A 23701-nucleotide genomic window follows, 5' to 3' on the forward strand; every position below is an offset into this window, starting at 1 on the left:
ATCTAGTCGAATAGGTTCCTTGGTGTAATAACACAAGATATGAGCTAGATTTTTGTTTGATGCCTCTTCACCAACTTATTAGCATGATTCACTAATCATGATTGTATAGTCAACCTTTTCCACACACAAAGGGTTGCCAATTAACCAATGTCTGCATAATTGTATCATACATCACGACTATATGAGATGAATTAATTTCTCAAATTTCAAGTTTGATGGTCTTTTGGGCTCTGAACTAACATCTTTAGAGAAATGTGTCTTCACTCTAAAATACACCATTCGACTAAAAAGTTATGTTGAGGTTATTAGGATTGGTAAAGGGAAGCATGATTTGATTGGATTTGTCCAGGACACATCCAAAACAAACAAAGGCCTATCGGTTTGCCCAAACAAGCCTAAATGCATAAAAATGTTCCATGCTTGCTACAAAAGACATAGTCAATGCCTTAACATGTGATTTCAGGAGAAGTAAGGTGAAGTTATCTAGTTTGGGTAGCTGTTTGGCCTTGTTTTCTTGAAAGATGGTGGCGCTCAGAGCAACCAAAAGATGTCTGCACAACCAAGAATTACCTTGTGTATCTAGTGCCTGCTATAAGAAAATGTCAAGATGGAAGCTCCCTGAAGGCACTCAATATTTTGATTATATGACTAATGATGAAGTGGTATGTGCAATCCATCTATCCTTAATAATAGCGTATGATGATCCAACCCTCATCCGCCGACTTCAAATATGTGTTTTACATATATTTTCATGACCCATTGGCACATAAAACTCTATAAGATCAAAGTTAGTATTCACGTGTATTATGCATTGTCTTTTAGTATCTCGTAGGCTCCGACTCATGTCATTCCATCATTTCTTTTTTGACCACTACATTGTTCGTTCTACATCAAATTCCTATTTGTCTTAGTTGATAGCATCAATGCTATATCTTGCAAGCATGTCTATCCCCCTCGAACTAACATTTTTCCTTCCCTGGAAGATGGCAAAACCATCGTAGATGACTCCAAGCGGCAAATCTTTCACCAAGTATACTAAAGCTTTGACAAGACAGATGAAATGCAAACCTAGGTATTAATTTTCCAATAAATTAGGTACACACATTTTCTCATTGCATCTAGCAAACCCCCCTCTCACTTCATTTCAAGAGTGTGAATCACACAAACATGTGAAAATTGATAGGTGATGTCTCTTGGACAAAAATCATATCTTTTGAGCATCACCAAAAGGTTTTTATTCATCACCATAGGCTGAATTTAAAATAAAGGATGAACTCGCAAATATGGAGAATATGTAGGTGACAGAATATGATGCGACCCATATCACACGAGACAATTGAAATCTACTCAAAAATACTCGCTCCATTGTCGTTTCCATTTCCACCTTCCAAACTAAAACCGGATAGAAATCCTAGGGTTATTCTACCATCCACCGCATTCCATCCCTTTCATCTGGCCAAATCTTGCATCTTGGCACAACACGACAATAAGTCGGAGCAGCAATGTTGGGGACCCGAGCGTCTCGCATAAGGAAGTGCATGACCTAACGGAGATAGCTAACTATTTTTGAAAAGATAATGAAATCGATGTAGTTGTATGCGAATATTTATGGAATTTATCCAGAACATTCTGCATGATTGCACGAAGGAATAAACACTTGTTTAAAACATTGCTACATCCCTTTCATGAAACTAGGATTAAAATCTATAACAAACATAGGTGAAATTCTTGTAATAGTCATGTGAAACAACTTCTCCATGACAAACCAACATGTCTCTACGCGGTTCATTATTCGATATACATGAGTTATTCTCCTTTGTAACTATACATGGACTTCTTTACCTTGCGACAACTATGAATTTTCAATACACTAGCATACACTAGTCTAACTTGAGTTGCTTACTTAATTTGATAGTATTTCCTATCATATGACATCTTAAATGTTTCTATGAATTTGGCGATTGAGATATCGAGGCAAATATATTCCCTTGTGTAGTAACACAAGAGAACTATAAAAATTAGTTTGATACTTCTTCAACAATTTATTATCATGATTTACAAATCATGACTTTTACAGTCAACCTTTTCCACACACCTAGTGTTGCTAATTAATCAAGGCTACATGAGCTTAATTACTTTTGCATCTTACAATTTTAAGATCTATGGGCTTGGAACTAACATCTTTACAAGAATGTCTCGACCGGCTGGTTCATGGCCATCATCGACGCCTACTATGACTCTAAGTTGGACCAGATGATCGTTGCCGCCATCAATAAGTTCACCATCGTCAAGAAGCTCGCGGATGACATTGACGTACTCCTCTAGCCCGCGTGCCCGGGCTCCTCATTGCCTCCCACCCTAATCGGCCTCCATGGCGAGAACCTCTTTCAAGCACTGGTGGCCCTGCGACTGCTTGCCGATGCAACAAAGAATGTCCACCTCGAGGCCGCGCCTCGTCTTGCAAGAATTCTGTCGACCTACACATCCGCGTGTACGAGCAAGTCGTGTACATAGGAATCTATAAGACCAGTGAGGATGTTGCGACGTTGGCCTACGTCAACCGGCTGGAAGCATTGGACGCCTTTGTTGAGAAGCACCTTGACCTCGCCACAAAAGCCGTCGCTCCTAAGCCGCCGGTCGGTGGCCCGGTGCAGTGAGTCGAGGAGGAGGAGGTCGTACTTTGACGGATGCATCTTTCTTATTGCCTCTTGTAACCACCACTATGATTGCATCATCATGGCCTTAATTCTTATTGCGCTATTTCATTCTCGTTCCAGTCAATACAGACATGTGCGACCCCTTTGCTCACATTTGGAGGCAATTGTATGCATCACTATAACTAGTACTCCATCCGTCAATTTATAAGTTTTGCTTACCTTTTCCATCAACTTCGTGCAACACACGGGCATCTTGCTAGAAACACTACAACATCTCGGACCGCATGTGACCAAACCGACGATGCGCCAACCTAGCTACTACCCTACTTATCTGGCAGAAAAAGCCCCGCCCTAGCATTTCCAATCGTTATTTCTTTCTATCGATCGTGCCAAGGAGCAGAACCAAATGTTACAATTTATAATTGTTTCTCTACTCATATAAAAGACTCAGTTGGTGATGGTGGTGTGTGTGCCATCCGTCATTTCTGACCATTAGATCTGCATCTAAAGGTTGTGAGGTAAGTTGTGGCATTTTTGCAACAATAGCCCACTTCTCTGCTGCAATTTGCAGAGAACCTCTTATTATCTTGAAAGCAACCACATCCCTCCCTCACCTCATCAAAACAGCCTGAGAAATATATTTTGAGTGAAAAGTAATATATTTTTAGTGGTATATATGTATATCAAAACAAGAGTGTTTTCTTTCAAGTTTGTGAACAAGTACTATTTGTAACACCCCGGATGTAACTTGCCATATTTGTAACTCTGACTCTTGCCATTTTCGGCTTTAAGTTATGAGATTTCCTTCGTGGTTGGGTTTTGTCTTTGTTTTTCATTTTGTTCATGTCATGCATTTCATATCATGTCATCTTGTGCATCGCATTTGCATTCGTGTTCGTCTCATGCATCCGAGCACTTTCCCCGTTGTCCGTTTTCGCAAACTGACAGTCCCACATGCACCCGATGCACCCCTCTTGTCCCCGTTGTTCGTCTTGCCGAGCAGGTGTTAAGCATTCTCAGAATGGAGTGAGATTTTCCAAGTGGCCTTGGTACACCACCTGTAGACCGCCTGTCAAATTTCGTTCCATTTGGAGGCCGTTTGATGCTTCAACGGTTAACCAGGGAACCGCAAAAGCCTCTTGTGTGTTGCAGCCCAACACCCCTCCAAAACAGCCCAATAACCCATCTAAACCATCTCCATGTCCTCCGTTGTCGGATCACGATCGTGTGGGTGAAAACTACACCTCATTTGGACACTCCAAACTCCCCCTACCTATAAATATGTGCACTCTTCCGAAATCCCGGGTCCTGAAACCCTAGCCTCACCCCACTCCGCCGCCGGACACGTCCGGATTCCACCGCACAAGTCGTCGCCGCCCACAGCCACTGGCGTGCTGCCATGTGGCAGCCGCCACCTCCCACCGCGCCGGCCCGCTCGGCCCGGGGCAGGCCCCCGAAGCCCGAGCGCCTCCCTGCGTCGGTCAACCGCGCCCGTGCCCGCATCTCCCGGCTCCACCGCCGCCCCTTACCCGCTCCGCTCGCCGCCGAACGCCGCTCCGCCGTGCCGCTCCTCACCTCACCGCGCCGGTGCCCGCTCGTCGACCGCACCCGGATCCGGCGAGATCCCGGTAGGGGAGGACCCCGCTGTCCATATCTAGCCCCCTTCCTCTCGGCGAGCTTCATCGACTCCGGTCGCCGTCCTCTCCCTCTCCGGCGAGTTCTCCGGCGAAGTTGCGGCCATCCTCGAAAAATGTGCTAACCCTAGATCTGTTTTTCTGGGAGGTGATTTTCACAAAGTCCCGAACCCCCCTGTAAATTTTCATGCCATATTCATCTTGCCACATCTTGTTGCACGTAGATCCAAATGATGCATAAGATATATAGAATTGTTTGTCTCATTGAGCTCTTCATGCTAGAAGCATTTACATGCATGTTCATGTTCATTATGATGGCATTTTCATTGATGCAAGTGTGCTATAAAATGTTAACTGCTGTTACTTATCATATCATGGTGATTTGTCATTTTTGTAACATTTGATGTGTGCATCGTATGAGTTTGAGGTCTACATGTGTTTTGAACTACAACATTCCATCTTTACAGCGGTGCTTGTCTTGTATTTTTGTATTCTATGTGGTGACTAGCACAAGCATGCAAAGTAGCCTCCGCGATGTTGCTGTTTTCAGGGACTTGGGATTTTGCCATGTAAACATGATGCTATTGTGAGATCCATGCATGTTTTGAGTTGCTTCAGTAAGGATGTTTTGAACATGTGGTTATGCTCTATCCATCCATGCCCCTGTTTGTAATTATGGAGTTGTCTAGCATGTCTTGTTCTTGCTCTACTTTTGCTATAAAATGTTCCTGGCAGAATTTGAACATGTTAATCAATATTGCCATGGTTGTTGCTAGTGATCCATGCATCCTATGAACTTGATCTTGCCATGGTTAGCTTCAGGAACATGTCATCTTGCCGTTTCTATGCTTGTTTTGTCATGCAATGCTTTGTGGTGAGTGGCATGAGCTCGCGAAGTTGCTATCGTGAATCTATTTATGCCATGCTCTATTTTTCTGCTAAGTTTGATACTATTAATAGAACTTGCTATGTTTACATGGGTTCCATCATATCTTCTGTGTCTTTTTGGCTCATGATCAGTAAGGGACTTTTGATCTATGCATTTAGTAGAATCAAGCCATGCCTTTGTTTTCTATGATATGTTCCTGTAGCATGTTGTTTGCTTGCTCTAAATAGTGCTTCCTATTTTTGACATGTTGGTATTTTCACCAAGTCTGTGATGCTGATATCTTTTGCACTTTTGCCATGCTTGTTTGAACCTGCTCTTTTGTGATTTTGCCGTAACTCAGTGTTCATGTTTTGTCAAGCATATCTTTTACATCACTGCCATATGCTTTGTTGCTATGTTGGAGTGCAGTAGCTTAGTTACTTGTTGCTTTCTAAGTGGCATCGTGCTGTTAATCATAGAATTGTGTCATTCTTGTTTTGCTTGCCATTTGCAAACCGTGCATATGTTTCTGGTGATCCTTATATCGATTTCGATCGAAATCATCTCATCTTTCTAGCGGCATACTTGGATGGCCAAGTTGATGCCTTGATCATTCTTTTCCTTCCGGAGCTCGCATATGCATTGCGTATCATTTCTTGCATATCATGCCATGTATTGCATCATGTTGCTTGTGCATTGCATCGTGATTGATTGTTGGTCCTTTGCTTGATTTCTTGTTTTGGGTAGAGCCGGGAGACGATTACGTGACCGAGGAACCTGTTGAGTACGCTAACAAGGATCAAGCTTTCGACAACTCTGAGAACTTTGCAGGCAAGATGACCATACCCTCGAAATCAATTCTATCTTTGCTTGCTACTTGTTCGCTCTATCGCTATGTCGCGCTACCTACCACTTGCTATATCATGCCTCCCATATTGCCATGTGAAGCCTCTAACCCACTTTCTTAGCAAACCGTTGTTTGGCTATGTTACCGCTTCGCTCAGCCCCTCTTATAGCAATGCTAGTTGCAGGTGAAGATGAAGTTTGTTCCATGTTGGAACATGGATATTGTTGGGATATCATTATTATCTCTTATTTACTTTAATGTATCTATATACTTGGTAAAGGGTGGAAGGCTCAGCCTTATGCCTGGTGTTTCGTTCCACTCTTGCTGCCTTAGTTTCTGTCATACCGGTGTTATGTTCCTTAATTTTGCGTTCCTTACGTGGTTGGGTGTTATGGGAACCCCTTGACAGTTTGCTTTGAATAAAACTCCTCCAGCAAGTCCCAACCTTGGTTTTACCATTTCCCACCTAAGCCTTTTCCCTTGGGTTACGTGGACTCAAGGGTCATCTTTATTTTAAACCCCCGGGCCAGTGCTCCTCTGAGTGTTGGTCCAAAGCAGAGCCACTTGCAGTGCCACCTCGGGGAAACTTGAGTGTTGGTTTTAGTTGTACATAGTGTTCATCCAGTGTGCCCTGAGAACGAGATATGTACAGCTCCTATCGGGATTTGTCGGCACAGTCGGGTGGTCTTGCTGGTCTTGTTTTACCATTGTCAAAATGTCTTGTAACCAGGATTCCGAGACCGATCGGGTCTTCCCGGGAGAAGGAATATCCTTCGTTGATCGTGAGAGCTTGTGATGGGCTAAGTTGGGACACCCCTGTAGGGTATAAACTTTCGAGAGCCGTGCCTGCGGTTATGTGGCAGATGGGAATTTGTTAATATCCGGTTGTACATATCTTGACATTTAACTTAATTAAAATGAATCAACCGTGTGTGTAGCCGTGATGGTCTCTTTTCGGCGGAGTCCGGGAAGATAACACGGTCTTGGGTTATGCTTGAACGTAAGTAGCTTCAGGATCACTTCTTGATCAATTATAGCTTCTCGACCGTGCGTTGCTTCTCTTCTCACTCTCTTTTGCGTATGTTAGCCACCTTATATGATAGTGCTTGCTGCAGCTCCACCTCACTACCTTCTCCTACCCATAAGCTTAAATAGTGTTGATCTCGCGGGTGTGAGATTGCTGAGTCCTCGTGACTCACGGATACTTCCAAACGGTTGCAGGTGCCGACGATACCAATGCAGGGGATGCTACTGAACTCAAGTGGGAATTCGACGAAGACTTGGGTCGCTATTATGTTTCCTTTGCTGATGATTAGTAGTGCAGCCCAGTTGGGACAATCGGGAATCTAGCATTTGGGGTTGTCTTCCTTTTACTTTGGTTCCGTAGTCGGACCTTTGATTGTACCTTGGATGATGTATGGATAATTTATGTATTGTGTGAAGTGGCGATTGTAAGCCAACTCTTTATCCCTTTCTTATTCAGTACATGGGATGTGTAAAGATTACCCCTCTTGCGACAAGCCTACCATGCGGCTATGCCTCTAAGTCGTGCCCCAACACGTGGGAGATATAGCCGCATTGTGGGTGTTACACTATTCTACTTTGGATCCGTCCCAATGCACGGGCAAATTGATAGTAAAAGAAAAAGGTCTGTCGCGTTCGCGTCGCACCCCACACGCCCGGGAATCGGGAGTACTCCATGGCCCCTCCGGCACGCCACATAGTTAGGGAAGGCATGTTGCCTAGAATTTCCACTTTCGTGTGGGACCGCAGTTGAGTAAACCGACTATCGGCAAACCGCACCCCGCCCGCTGCGTTGGAAAACAAAAAGGAGTAGGGGAAGATCTAGTTGTAGCACGGAAGCCAAGAAATTTGGTGTCAGATGGGGCTCGTTGATAGAGTAGGAACACTCCGTACTACTATTCCTACTACAAAGTTTGTACTACAACTACTACGACTATACAACTAGGTACGTGCACGACACATCATCGTAGGAGCAAAAAATGGGAAGATCTTGTTTTGGGTATTTATCTTTTTTCAGTCAATGTAGTATGAATAATATGATGTGGGGGCACCCATGAAGATTATGTGGCTTGGTTGCATGGCTAGGAAAGGCTAGAGAAAAATAAATAGATAATGTGTTTAGAGTGCACTCCACTACATAGATTCTTTGGATCCATTGCAACGCACGGGCCGGCACATTGGTAGTAGTAAGAAACAAGTTTCGGGTTTGGCACGAGTTCGTGCTGCGGGAGCACCACAAGGCCTGGCGCATGAGTTGCATTTCCTTCTCAGGGCCCACGGGACCGAGCTTTAGTGGTTTAGTGCACCGGCCTATGAGTCAATGACCTGTGGACCTTAAATGCGGCTAGCCCACATGTCATTATCATGAAAGCAGAGCGGCAGTGGGACCGAGAGGGGTGAGGCGCAGGTCGGCAGACGAGGCTTGCTTGCTCCCCTCCCATGCTCCGATCCGTACTCTTGTACCACTAATTTTCATCCAACGGTTATAATAGATTTCCTCGTGTGGGTCATCTATAGCCTCAAAGAAAGGTAAACAAAGGCCGTATTTCCAGGAAATAATTTCCTACATGAATCTGTACATGCATGCAAGACCCTTTCCTTTCCTGCTTGTCCTCCTCTGGATCATCAGCTGTGTTGACAATGCCGGTGCCAACGCCAGAGCGTCGCAACAGGTGCATGCCTAAGCCATGTAGCGCGCTGCAGCACCAGCGAGTACCACCTCCTCCATGCCAACATCAGTGTTTGGGCCCTGCACATGCAGCTGCTCTCGTAGTATTTTACCTGCATGTTCGACTACAGTACCACACCGATCTTGGACGAGACCATGGAGCTTGTGGCCAAGAAAAGTCTGCCTGGCCAACGCATGTCGAGGTGATTGACTGTTGTGACATGACGCACGACGTTTACTAGCTCGCACTCTGGATGAGCAGCAGGGTGCTGCTCCCGATCATCAGTGGTGCGACGGCAACGACGGCCGGGTGGGAGCTCGGGCAGGAGCCAATGATCTACCCAGGACACATAGCTCGACTTGGGCTCGAGATTCCGACCGCTTGCACCGTCCTGAGGATGTACCACTTAGCGACGAGGCTGGAATGTTGAATACGTATAGGCGGGTGCTCGTGGGCAGGAGCAACTTGCTCAACGGATAGGCATTCCTATTGTCATACATTGACGGCGGCTCAATGGCATGCGGCCATGTGCCAGTGTAGGTCGGCTACAGGGAAGCGGCATCGGTGTGGTTCGAGATGCCCAGGTGGCCATTATCACGGCGGCATTCGCGACTCACTCGTTCGAGTTGAACCGGCCAGTGGTGGCCAGGCCGTGGCGGGGGTGCCACAGCTGGACGTTGGGCGTTATGAGGCATAGGGGGCTATTTGATTTCTAGCCACATCTTGCCACACTTTGCCACACCTCACCTTAGACAAGTTTGATCATGTTTGGTGGGTATTTGGTTCTAGCCACACCTAAGGCAAGATTTTTTTATGAGAAGTGAGCCCCACATGTCATCGACACAAAAAGTGTGGCAAGATTCCCTTAGGTAAGACAAAGTGCGGCTAACAATTTGAGCAACTCAAGTTAGGCAACTGTGGCAAAAATAATGTGGCAACATATGGCAAACATAGTCACAATCCAAACAGCCCCTAGATGTCCATGGAAGGAAACTATGGCAATTTTGCAAAAAATATACCCACACCCTTTCCACATTTGCAGATAAGGCCTTCCCTCGTTCACCCTTTTCTCCCACAAGATAAACTACTCATACAAATGCATCTTAATGTTTCGTGCAACGCATGGGCATCTTGCTAGTAAGAAACAAATCTTGAGTTTGGCACGACTTCATGCAGCGATAGCACCACAAGGCCTGGCGGATGAGTTACATTTCCCTCTCGAGGCCCACGAGACTGAGCTTCTGCGCCTTACTACACCTGCCTTTGAGTCAATAACATGTGGACCCGATAGGTGGCTGGTCCACATGTCATGATCCCGAAGGCCGAGGGGCGGTGGGGCAGAGAGGGGTGAGCCGCAGGTCAGGGGACGTGTGGTGTCATGGGTTCGAGCGGCGTCATGGGAATCGCGTGTGGCTGTGGTAGAAACTTGATGCTTGCCAGATTTCAGCTGGCCCACATGTCATGCACACAAAGGCAGAGGGGCGGTGTGGCCGAGAGGGGTGAGGTGCACGTCGGGTGACGTGGTGCCATGGGTTGGAGCGGCATCATGGGAGACACGAGTGGCAGTGTATGAAACGTGATGGTTGCCATAGTTCACCTTCCATGGACAAGCTATCATGTCTACTAACACATGCATTGCATACGGATCACTGGAAGGAGGAGTAGAGAAAGCTAGGCGGATAAATAGTTCCTTATAGTCAAGCGGTCCTACGCTGCTACTTGTTCCATTGACATGCACACCATCAAAATAGTTCATCTATATCAATATACACAGATAGGAAATATTTTTTACAAGAGAGGAAATAGTTCATCCATCCATAATTCCCTGCTGCAGGTGCAACTTCCTCTTCTTCTTGTTCTCATTTTTTGTGGGAGACGGCTTCGCAGCAAGCTCTTTGGACCTTGCAGCTTTCTCGAAACTCACACGGGTATCGAGGGCAGCATATTTTATTTGCTTGTTGATACGTCTCCAACGTATCTATAGTTTATGAAGTATTCATGCTGTTATATCATCGTTCTTGGATGTTTTACAATCATTTTATAGCAACTTTATACCATTTTTTGGGACTAACCTATTGACCCAGTGCCCAGTGTCAGTTGTTGTTTTTTGCTTGTTCTTTACATCATAGGAAATCAATATCAAACGGAGTCCAAACATCGCGAAACTTTTTGGAGATTTTTTATGGACCAAAACACCCAAGATGGGTCAGAGAAGCACCTTGGGGGTGCTCTGAGGTGGGCACAACCCACCAGGGCGCGCCTGGGGGCCCAGGCGCGCACAGGTGGGTTGTGCCCACCTCGGTGGCCTCCCGCACTCTCTCTTTACCCTATAAATTCCCAACAATTCCAGAAACCCTCGGGATTAACCTAGATCAGAAGTTCCACCGCCGCAAGGCTATGTAGCCATTGAAACCAATCTAGACCCTTTCCGGCACCCTGCCGGAGGGGGGAATCATCTCGGGTGGCCATCTTCATCATACCGGCGGCCACCACAATGAGGAGGGAGTAGTCCACCCTCGAGGCTAAGGGTTTGTACCACTAGCTATATGTTTAATCTCTGTCTCTCTTGTTTTCTTGAGATATCATGATCTTGATGTATCGCAAGCTTTGTTAATATAGTCGGATCATATGGTGTTTTCCCCTCTCTATCTTGTTGTGAGTTGAGTCTTCCCTTTGATATTTCGTTGTTATCAGATTGAATACTTTTATGGATTTGAGAACACCGTATATATGTCCTGCAATTGAATACTCATGGGGTTATTGTATTGATTCACTTGATATATGTTTTGGCACTCAACTCGCAGATTCCCGAGTTGACATTGGGGTAATTTATGCATAGGGGTTGATGCACGTTCTTGTATTTGTTTCTCCGGTAGAAATCTTGGGGAGCTCTTTGAAGTTCTTTGTGTTGGATTGAGTATTATGAATATGAATTTGCTTTGGTGTTATTTTAGTATGAACTCTAGGATAGATCGAACAGAAAGAATAGCTTTGTGTTATTTTAGTACGAACTCTTGAATAGATCGAATAGGAAGAATAGCTTTGAGGTGGTTCCATACCTTAGAAACAATTTATTCTTATGTTCTCCGCTAGATAGGAACTTTGGAGGGATTCTTCATCACACTTTGAGGGGTGGTGATATGATCCAATTATATTAGCATTGTTGAGAGATTACACTAGCAGCGAAACTACGGACCCTAGGCCTCATTTTCAACCATTGCAATACTGTTTTTGTGCCCCTTTACTATTTTCTACCTTGCTGTTTTTATTTATTCAGATTATAAAAATATATTTCTACCATCCATATTACACTGTTATCACCATCTCTTCGCTGAACTAGTGCGCCTATACAATTTTCCATTGTATTGGGTGTGTTGGGGACACAAGAGATTTCTTGTATTTGGTTGTAGGGTCGTTTGAGAGAGACTATGTTCATCCTACACCTCCCACGGACTGATAAACCTTAGGTCATCCACTTGAGGGAAAATTGCTACTGTCCTACAGAACTCTATGCTTGGAGGCCCAACACGTGTCTACAAGAATAAAGTTGCATAGTAGACACCACTCACGCGTCAAGGGATAATTCTCCCATCCAAACGACCTTAATGCCAGCGTCTCGTCACCCTTCTGAAGATTTGTTCCGAGCACAAAATTTGCTATGTGAATAGGGATGGAGTCTGTTTATCACATTCTTCTACAGGAATTTTGATTCTGGTTTTTTGGTCAGTCATGCTTTCCAAATCAAGGTTGTATGGTGCCAGCTTCTGTTTAACCCCTTCGATGGCTGCCCCACAGAAGTATATGTCCTCCCGAGACAAGAAATCATGGAGCTCACCCGGTATGGAGGGCGCGTGTATGATGTGGTACACCAAAACATCATCTTCGAGGCACAGCTGAAGGACAGCGGCACGTTGGATCTTCCCAGTGGCATGCTCTGTGTACTCTGCGTCGAGACCGGTGACCTTCATCTCTACATTTTGGAGGGAGTTGGATACATTGTTGATGAACTTCCGAAAAATCCATGGGTGGTCGGTGACGGTGGCAACTATGCTCAATGAGCCTTCAACGAGGACTTGTTGGATGCTAAAAACTTGCATCTGGATCTGTTTCGCCATTTGGAACCACTGGACCGGAGGGCTATGGTTTGGAGAATTAGGATTAGATGGCTAGTCTAACTGAAGAAGATGATTATTTAAAGGGGCTTCGGAATTACTCCAGGAGTATGTGAAGAGGTTAAAACAATGTGAATACAGTGGGGTTTAGATGCAAATGAAGATGAAGGAGAGGTGAAGAAGCCGAGGAAAATCGGTTCCCGATGCAGAAGTAAATGGGAAAAGTGGCCTGAAGGTAGTTGATTAGATGGCTAGTTAGACTAAATGAAAAGGCTATGCAGGTAGACTGAGGAGTGGTACATGTCCGTGTACCTACCCATCCTTCTCGTGCTACATGTGCCACTGGCTAGTTGAGTTCACTCTTTTGAATTACCGTGGTGAGACATTTTATGATTCGTTTTTATTTTTGCACCCCTCCTGACAGGTGGGACCTATGCAAACATATATAAAAAATGTGCCGTAGCTGGTTCGGATGGATATTGGCGCGTGCATGGGAGACACAACATTCTCTGGTTAAGGAATATGTTGTTATCCTCAAAACAGGAAAGGCCCTTCTTCGTGCTTCAGCATGCATGAGAATTTGGTTCTGCTCGCAATATGGATGATACCTGGAGGATGAAGTGAACCTAGAGGCAGACTAGCACGGGAGACCTAATTCCGCTATATAGTACTACTCCGTATGTTCCTACTAGTAGTAGTACAACTGTGGTACACTTGATGGTCAAAATATTATTCATGTGGTCCTCACAGTGAAGTGACAAGACCCTGTGCCCGAGGTGACACTAGTCCAAGCGGCATGTTTGGGTTACCAAAGTTAGCCTCACATTGTGCACTGTGTAGTTAGTGTCACCGCTGCTGTATAGCATGTCTCGCCGAAGATCCTGAGGTCACTCTTCATCATCTCACTGTTCCCCTGTGTACCCTGGCCTCGCCCGCCTCCCCTAGGACCACTATTCCCTCTCTAGCTGCTCCAGCACCGAGAGCCTTCTCCCCCATAAATCAAGCCCCCAAAAACCCCACCTTCCAAACTCCACCATGGCCGAACACGAACCGCGCATCATCCATGTGAGCCGCGATTGGAGCAATCTCCCAGTGACATCCTCGACCTCTGTTTTGTTCGTGTATGGATATGTTGAGCGACGTGCGGCTAGCTGCATGCTCGCGGGACATGCACACGACCATTGTCATAGAGAGGACTAAGCTTTTCAAGACACCTTGCTTGATGCTATCTGGTCTTGCGAGATCTGCTCAGCATGATACGGAGGCATACATGATGCCCCTTGACTTCAATCCGACCTCCATTTGCTGAAACTTATTTGCGGGTATGTAGTGGGTCGTCGTACATCATTTCCCTCGACTTCGATCCGATCACCATCGCCCGAAACTTCTTGGCAGGTATGTTGGGGATATAACTATTAAGTATAAACTGCCCAGGAGGAGCTGGATTATACTTATGGTAAGCTATTCCTGTTGAAGCCCACGAAGGCAAAGGCGCTTTACGAAGGAGGTTTAACAAGAAGGCCCAAGGCCCGAAGGCGGATTAGGGCCCGTAGGTGTAAACCGTCATAAGATCTATAACTTGTATTGTAAGATAAGAAAGGGTAGAAACCGAGCCAGACATGATTATAAGCCGGCCGGGATTCTGTAAACCGCCGGGTATCAACCTATGTATATAAAGGGATGATCCGACGGCGGTTTAGGGATAGAAAACAAGAGACCGAGAGCCAGGCAAACCGGATTCGCTTCCTGGTCATCGAAATCCTACCAATTCCATCACAACTGGATTAGGCTTTTACCTTCACCGCAAGGGGCCGAACCAGTATAAACTCCTTGCGTCCTTTGTCCCTCTTTAACCCCTTTAAGCTAACTACGTTGCGATGGCTCCATGACTAAGTCCTCACGCTAGGACATCTGTCGTGACAAAACCACGACAGTTGGCGCCCACCATGGGGATGTTGCATGATGGTTTCAAGTTCTTAGAGGGCAGCTTCGAAGGGCTCAAGGGATACATTGTAGGCCGGATGACCAGGAGTCGTCGCGGCAAGCTCTACATCGACGATGCAGGCTGGGGCCCCAAGGCCGGCTCAACTGAGTATGGATATCGGGTCCCCTTCGGCGGTATTCATGTTTTCATTGGCAAGATCGGCGAACCGGGCCCTGAGCCAAACATCTGCACCAACATTGTCGAAACGGCTCAGCGTGCGAGATCTCCCCGGGTTCAGCCTGCCATGAAGCGTGCCTTCGTGGGAGTCATCCCCGGAGTGGAGTCTGTGGATAGATCGGTATCTGGAGGTGACACCATTGTTTATTCTGATGACGAGTCATCTACCGGAGAGACCGAGTCATTGTACCAACTGCAAGATGGCCGGTTTGGGGGCAGTTCCGATGGCGACAGTATTCCAGACCCCTTCGATCCACCGAGCCGAGTTGCGATCTTCATGGCCGGTACACAGTCAGCACAGCATTCTTCAACCGTAGCAGCAATGATCTCCCGTTCTGCAGCAGCGACATCAGCTGGGGCAGGAGGCCCTGCGCAATCGCCGGCTCAGGTTTTGTCTGATTTATTCGACACTTTGGCAACACTGCTGGCTGAAGTTAACCCGGCAGATTAGGATCAGCATAACACAGAAGTCGCGAAGGTGAAGGATCAGATAGCTCAAGCCAAGGCAGACCTGACAGCCGAGAACAACAGGATGGCTGCAGAGTAGGGCGAGTTGGATGCGCGGGCTTATCGGCTTATGTTGGATCAGAACGCGTCAAATGATGTAATGAGGAGAAGGTACCGGTCTCACCTGCCTCCAGTTTACGAGGCAAGAAATCTCTTTAACACGCCGGAAGCAGGAACCAGTAACCAGCCAGTGGTAAACCGGGTAGAAGCACCTGGAACAAGAGCGCCGGTTCAACCGCGCACAATGGATCCGCCTCGTCCGAATGTCCCATCGCAGCACGTGTCAAAGCCTCCGGGTCATTACTCCACCCCTTGGATAACATAGTCACCGCCGCTTCACGGTTAGTAGCCCTCCCGGTCGAAGGGGAGTCCCCTGTAGCAGTTCAGACGCGACGGGCTAGGGAGCTCCTTCAGACAACTTTGACTCAGCGGCAGGCTTATTCGTACAGTCGCGAGAGGATTCATTCCACCCCCCGCCCAAGCCAGAGTTGCAGTAGGCATATTGATGAACCGGCTGTGTCAAGCAGTGCGCAGAACCGTAACCCGCCTCGAGGGCATAACCAGGTGGGCGGTGGTGCTAATGCCCAGGACATGGTGGATCACGGTAGAGCACGTTGATAAGCCGAGTTAGCAGCGCAGTACGCGGCCCGTCAGCTTGCTGTGGTCCGTCCAACTACTTCGATGGATCCAAGTGTTGCTTTCAGCTCTTTGGGGTGTCATGTCTCACCCCAGTTTTACGTAACGTGCGGCTGCCCAAGGATTTCAAAGGTCCTCATAAGGTTCCCAATTACACTGCCGATTTACCCCCCGAATCATGGGTTGAGAGCTATGATATGGCGATGGAGATGCTGGATGTGGATGATGCGGCATGTGCTAAATACTTCACCATGATGTTGGAAGGAATAACTCGTACTTGGATGAAAAGTTTAACAGCTAACTCCATTGGATCATGGGCCGAGTTAAAGGCCCGGTTTATCCAGAATTTCAAAGATACGTGCAAGCAGCCCATGTCGATTGTGGACTTAGCCGCCTATGTCCAAGAAGAAGGTGAATCAACAACCCATTGGGTGCATCGGGTCTTAGCGATTTTGCATTCATCAGACCGCATCAATGCTGATACAACAGTTTTAACATTGGAAGGCAATTGCCGGTTCATGCCTCTGAAGCTGAAGTTAGGGCGGCTCAAGCGTCACTACGGTGACATGGGGACACTTATGGCAGCTCTGGTTAAGTATGCCGACTCTGATAGTACCAAGAATCCTGAGTCTGGCAATGAAAAGCCGGGAAAGGGAAAAAAGAGCAGCAACACCAAAGGGCAATAGCATAACCCGGCGGTCCATGGAAACAACGGTAAGCGCAAGGAGGATAACAGTTTGGCTTTTGTGGCTAACACCAACACGCGGAATAATGGTCAGCGTCGTAAGGGTAAACCGCCCCCGTGGAGTGGAGGATCAGGTATCAATCTTGAGTACCTGTTAAATCAGCCTTGCCCAAGGCACGGGACACGAGAAAGGCCAGCTACGCATGTCTGGATGGATTGCTTTATTACAAGGGAGTTCAAGAACTCAAATCTTTTCCAAGATGGTCATGGACCGGACGGTGGTTCGGGACCCGGTTCTCATGGGCCGGGTTATGGTGGAGGCAGTTCTGGCTCAGGACTTCAAGGCAATCAAGGCAATCATGGCAACCAAGGTGGTTATAGCCAACAGCACCCTCAGGGGAGTCAACAGCAGCTACAACCGGGTTATCAATGCAACCCGAAGCAGTTGAATAGTGGGCAGTATCATGTCTTCATCACTAGCCTGTGCAGGCGCGATCAGAAGCTTCATAAAAGGGCAGTAAACTCTATTGAACAGGCAGTGCCCCGTTACTTGCGCTGGTCTGAACAACCCATTTTGTGGAGTCGAGAGGATCATCCACCCCAGGTAAGGTGTGCTAGGTCATTGTCTTGCACTCAGCTATGTCATTGGAGTTGATGGACTCACTTTACCTTCGAAGCCTTCCGCTGTTATCTTCAATTAGATGGCCTTCAGCCATATTATTGTAATAAGTACTCTCTTTTGAGATATTCGATGTAATAAGTGTGTGATTGAAACTCTATTATAAATCCTTCAAGTATTGTGTGTGTGTCAGCATTACCGATCCAGGGATGACACTTATGTACAGAGATTTGACCGTCTAAGGACGGATCCCTACAATCAATTGCCCAACAATAATTTGTTTACCCTTCGTTTGCAATTTTTATCGAGAGAAGCCACTAGTGAAATCTACGTCCATCGTGTCTCTTCTTTATTGTATTTTCCTTTGCGATCTATTTTCCTTTGCTTTTATTTTCAGATCTATTAAACCAAAAATACAAAAATACCTTTCTGCACTTTATTTTATTTGGTGTTCGATCTATCAAATTATTACAACTTTCTCATGTCCGTTTGTCAATCTTTAGCGACGTTACCCGAAAGGGATTGACAACCCCTTTAACACGTCGGGCTGCGAGTATTTGCTATTTGTGTGCAGTTGTTGTTTACGTAGTGTTGCTTGGTTCTCCTATTGGTTCGATAACCTTGGTTTCATCATTGAGGGAAATACCTACCGTCGCTGTGCTGCATCATCCCTTCCTCTTTGGGGAAATACCGACGTTGTCTAGCAGACATCAAAAGGAATTTCTAGCACCGTTGCGAGGGAGACATCATCAACATCTACCAGGTTCCTAATCACAAATCTCATCTCCTTGCAATTTACATTAATTGCCATTTGTCTCTCGTTTTCCTCTCCCCTACTTCACAAAAATTTGTTGTTTTATTCGACCTCTTTTTTGTTCGCCATTTTCTGGCCGGATCTGTTTTTGAGTGCAATCTTGTTGCGTAGTCACAGTGACTCAAGAGAACACCAAGTTGTGTGATTTCTCAAATACCAACAACTATGATTTTATTGGCACTCTGATTGCTCCCGCCACTAGTGCAGAATCTTTTGATATTAATACCGCTTGGTTGAATCTTGTTATGAAAGATCAATTTTCCAGTACTCCTAATGAGGATGTCGCGTCCCATCTTAACACATTCATGGAATTGTGCGATATGCAAAAGAAAAAAGATGTGGACAATGATGTTGTGAAGATGAAAATATTTTTGTTTTCTTTGCGAGATCATGCAAAAATTTGGTTCTTGGAATAAGTGCAAAGATGCTTTTATCACTAAGTATTTTCCGCCCACAAACTTTTTCCCCTTAGAACCCAGATCATGAATTTCAAGCAACTTGAACATGAGCATGTTGTACAATCTTGGGAAAGGATGAAAATGATGCTAAGGAATTGCCCAACTCATGGGTTAAATCTTTGGATGATCATACAATTTTTTTATGCGGTGTTGAATTTTGTTTCTCTTAATATTTTAGATTCCACCGCGGGTGGTACTTTTATGGAAATTACTTTGGGAGAAGCCACCAAATTTCTTGATAATGTTATGGAAAATTATTCGCAATGGCAATACCGGAAGAGCTCCTACTAGTAAAAAAGTTAATTTGGCTGAAGAAATTTCTTCTTTGAGTGAAAAACTTGAAGCTATTATGAAATTGGTTGCTAGTAAAAGTTCTCCTATTGATTTCAGTGATATGCCTTTGTATACTTTGATTGAGCAAAATAGTGATGACGTAGATGTGAATTTTATCGCACGAAACAATTTCAATAACATTGCCTATAGAGGTAATTTTAATCCTAGGCCTAGTAATTCCTCTACTAATTATGGTAATTCCCATGGAAATCCTTCTTATAATAATAATAGGAACACCTCTGATCCTGAGAATAATATTAAATAATTTATCAACACTAAAAAAGTTTTCAATGCTACAATGGAAGAAAAGTTGAATAATACCGATGATTTGTCTAGGAGTGTTGATAGAATATCTCATGATGTAGAAAATCTCAAGATGAAAATATTGTGCCTAAGGTTGAGGAATCAACTAAAGCTCTTTATGTTTCTATGTATGAAACTAAAAAGAACCACTATGCTTAGAGCTAGAAGAGAATTTTTGGAAAAGGCGTTTTCTAGTGATTACTTTCATAAAAGTGATGAAGATCTTAAAATGGTTGGTATTTCTTCTATTGATTCCTTGTTTAGTAAAGTTAAGATTGATAATAAAGGGAGTGAAGAAGAGTCTACTTTAGCTAGAAGGTGTCCCGGTAATTCGGAGGGTGAAAATCTTGTTGAGAAAATTGATAAAAGTGGGTTTGAAGAGGTCAAAACTTTTACTAGTGATGTGCCCACTCTTTTGGAGTACAAAGACTTTAATGATGATAGTTGCTCTTTGATTGATTGTATTTCTTTGTTGCAATCTATGATAAATTCACCCCCTTCTTATGAAAAAAAAGCTTTTACTAAACATATTGTTGATGCTATGATGAAAGCTTTAGAAGAAAAGTTGTAATTAGAAGTTTCAATTCCTAGAAAATTACATGATGAGTGGTAACCTACTACCAAAGTCAAGATTAAAAATTATGAGTGCTTTGCTTTGTGTGACTTGGGTGCTAGTGTCTCTACAATTCCGAAATCTTTATGTGATGTGCTTGGTCTTATCGATATTGAAGATTGTTCTTTAAATTTGCACTTGGCGGATTCTACTATTAAAAATCCTATGGGAAGTATTAATGATATTTTTATTCTTGCAAAGAGGAATTATGTGCCAATGTAGTTTATTGTTCTTGATATTGGTTGCAATCCGTCTTGTCCAATTATTCTTGGTAGACTGTTTTTACGCACTTCTGTGTCATGACTGATATGAAAGAAGGTAATATTAAATTTCAATTTCCACTAAGGAAGGGTATGTAACACTTCCCTAGAACAAGTATTAGTCCACCATGTGAATCAATCATGTGGGCATCTTATGGATCTAGAAACAAAGATGACAAAACTTAGATCCTTGCTTTATGCCTAGCTAGGGGCGTGAAACAATAGCGCTTGTTGGGAGGCAACCCAATGAATAAAATTTATTTTTTTCTTTTGCTTTTTGTTCTTGAGTGTTTGCACAATCATGCTACTGTTATGATTGTGTTTTTTTGTGTTTTAGTTAGTGTTTGTGCCAAGCAAAGCCTTTAGGATCTTCTTGGGTGATAGTTGTTTGATCTTGCTAACAAACAGAAACTTCCACGCACACGAAAACAATTCTCATTTTTAACAAAAACATGATAAAATAACAATTATTTTTGAAGAAGATTAATACACAAATTTCTCAGGTCATCCTAATATTTCAGAATTTTGGAGTTTCATAAGTATTCGAAATATCCAGATTGCTACAGACTCTTCTGTTTTTGACAGATTTTGTTTTCTTTGTGTTGTGTGCTTGTTTTGATGATTCTATGGTTTCTTTGAAGAGTTTTTGCCATAGAAAAGTTGGAATACAGTAGATATAATGCAAGAATAAAATATGAATGTGTTGCAACAGTACTTATAGTAGTGATTTGTTTTCTTATACTAACGGGTCTCACGAAGGTTTTGTTGAGTTTTGTGTGATTGAAGTTTTCAGGTTTTGGGTGATGTTACGATGGATGAAGGAATAAGGAGTAAGAATAGCCTAAGCTTGGGGACGCCCATGGCATCCCAAGCTATTATCCTAAGAGAAGCAAGCAGCTAAGATTGGGGATGCCTCGAGTGGCATCCCCTCTTTCTTCTAACGGCCATCGGTATTTTACTCGAAGCTATATTTTTATTCGTCACATACTATGAGTTTTGCTTGGAGCGTCTTGTATGATATGACTCGTTGCTTGATTTGCTTTTTATTCTAAGTCTTGAATCCTTGCTGGACACACCTATTTGAGAGCCAAAATTATGCGATGACCTATTAGAAATGCTCTCTATGCTTCACTTAAGTTTTTATGAGCTATGGAATTGCTCTAGTGCTTAACTTATATCTTTTTCAACATGGTGTGATTTAGTATTTTTGAAGAAATGCTCTCTTGCTTCACTTAGATTTATTTGAGAGTTAGTAAATTTTCAAGAAATTCTCTCTTGCTTCACTTAAATTAATTTGAAAGAATGAAATATTATGCTCATGATCTTCACTTATATTTGTTTGAGCATATCAAAAGCAACATATGAAAATTAGATCCAAAGTGATAGATATCCAAGAAGGATATAATAAAAAATTTCATGAAGATCATTGGACAAAATAAACTTGATTCTTTGTAATAGTTTTGAGATATGATGATGTGATATGTGAGTCATGTTGATGAGTAATTATGGTTTAGTAAGAATATTGGTGTTAAGGTTTGTGATTCCCTATGCAAGCACGAAAGTCAATAGTTATGAAATGAAATTATATCCTACTTGTGGTGCATTATTCGGAGTTAATTATGCTCAATGCTCGCTTATGAGATTATTCATTTCTTGGTTGGTCGCTTCTCAATCTTTTGCTAGCCTTCATTTTGCACTAAGTATGATCACTACTTGTGCATCCAAAATCCTTTAAACCAGTTTTGCCACATGAGTCCACCATATCTACCTATATGTGGTATTATTTTTCCGTTATAAGCAAATTTTTATGTGCCATCTCTAATTTTCAAAATAAATTTCTCTTTTGTGTGCTTGTACCGCTCATGAGGCGGCGAGGGGTGGCCGATATTTTCCATGCTAGATGTGTTATTCTCACGATGAGTGTTTATTCACTTGTCATTACACGAGAGTAAGGCAAAGGTATTAGGAATGCCCAGTCCCGAAATGAAAAATGAATTTACTTTATGTTGTCAAATAATAAATTCCTTAGAAAGTGTTGGTATGGAAGACACCCGTGGATATGGTTAGCCATGGAAAGTGAAAGTACGATGGAAAAAGGAATAAACTTTATTTCCTGTCTGGGAACCGCCTATGATATATCTAGCATGAAAAGTGTTGGGAGCTGTAAGTCATTTTTGTTGTTGGGAAAAGTATGCCTCTCTCAAAATATTTTTATCTTCAATTTTTTCTTTGAGCTCTCGCACCTCTACAAATCCCTACTTCCCTCCACGAAGGGCCCTTCTTTTACTTTATGCAATTTTTATTTTTAATTTGAGGCTCCATCTTCTCTTATAAAGCACCAACTAGGGGGCACTATGATCATCCTTGAGCATTGGGTGTAGCTAATATGCGAATTTGTTTCATGAATGGATCAATGATTGAGCATAATGGGCCAGGGATAACTTATTTTAGCGTTGATATTTTGAAAGATATTGTTGCTTGTTGATATGCTTGAGTATTTAACTCTCATGTCAAAACTAGACTATTGCTTTGAACCATATAAAAGTCCAAATGTCCATGCTACAAAGAAAATAATATGAGATGACATGTTAGGCAGCAGTCCACAACAAAAATTTAGTTTTTATCATTTACCTACTCGAGGACGAGCAGGAATTAAGCTTAGGGATGCTGATACGTCTCCAACGTATCTATCATTTTTTATTGTTCCATGCTATTATATTATCATTCTTTGATTTTTTTACAATCATTTTATATCATTTTTTGGTACTACCTATTGACATAGTGCCAAGTGCCAGTTGCTGTTTTTTGCATGTTTTTACATCGTAGGAAATAAATACCAAACGGAGTCCAAATGCAGCGAAACTTTTTGTGGATTTTTTATGGACCAGAAGACATCTAGTGGGCCTAAGAAGCGTCCTGGTGGGGTGTGCCCACCTCGGATGCCCCCCGGACCGCCTCTTTACTCTATAAATACCCCAATATTCCAGAAACCCTTGGGAGTCGACGAAAATCAATTCCAGCCGCCGCAAGTTCCAGAACCACCAGATCCAATCTAGACACCATCACGGAGGGGTTCATCATGCCCATTGGTACCTCTCCGATGATGCGTGAGTAGTATTTTGTAGACCTTCGAATCTGTAGTTAGTAGCTAGATGGCTTCATCTATCTCTTTTGACTCTCAATACAATGGTCTCTTGGAGATCCATATGATGTAACTCTTTTTGTGGTGTGTTTGTTGGGATCAGATGAACTTTGAGTTTATGATCAGATCTTTCTTTTTATCCATGAAAGTTATCTGAGTCTTCTTTGATCTCTTATATGCATGATTGCTTATATCCTCGTATTTCTTCGCCTATACTTGGGTTTTATTTGGCCAACTTGATCTATTTATCTTGCAATGGGAAGAGGTGCTTCGTGATGGGGTCGATCTTACGGTGCTTTATCCTAGTGATAGAAGGGGAAAAGACACATATGTATCGTTTGTATTAAGGATAACAAGAT

The sequence above is a fragment of the Triticum aestivum genome, chromosome 7A (assembly GCF_018294505.1).
Source record: "Triticum aestivum cultivar Chinese Spring chromosome 7A, IWGSC CS RefSeq v2.1, whole genome shotgun sequence".
NCBI classification, from domain to species: Eukaryota; Viridiplantae; Streptophyta; class Magnoliopsida; order Poales; family Poaceae; genus Triticum; species Triticum aestivum.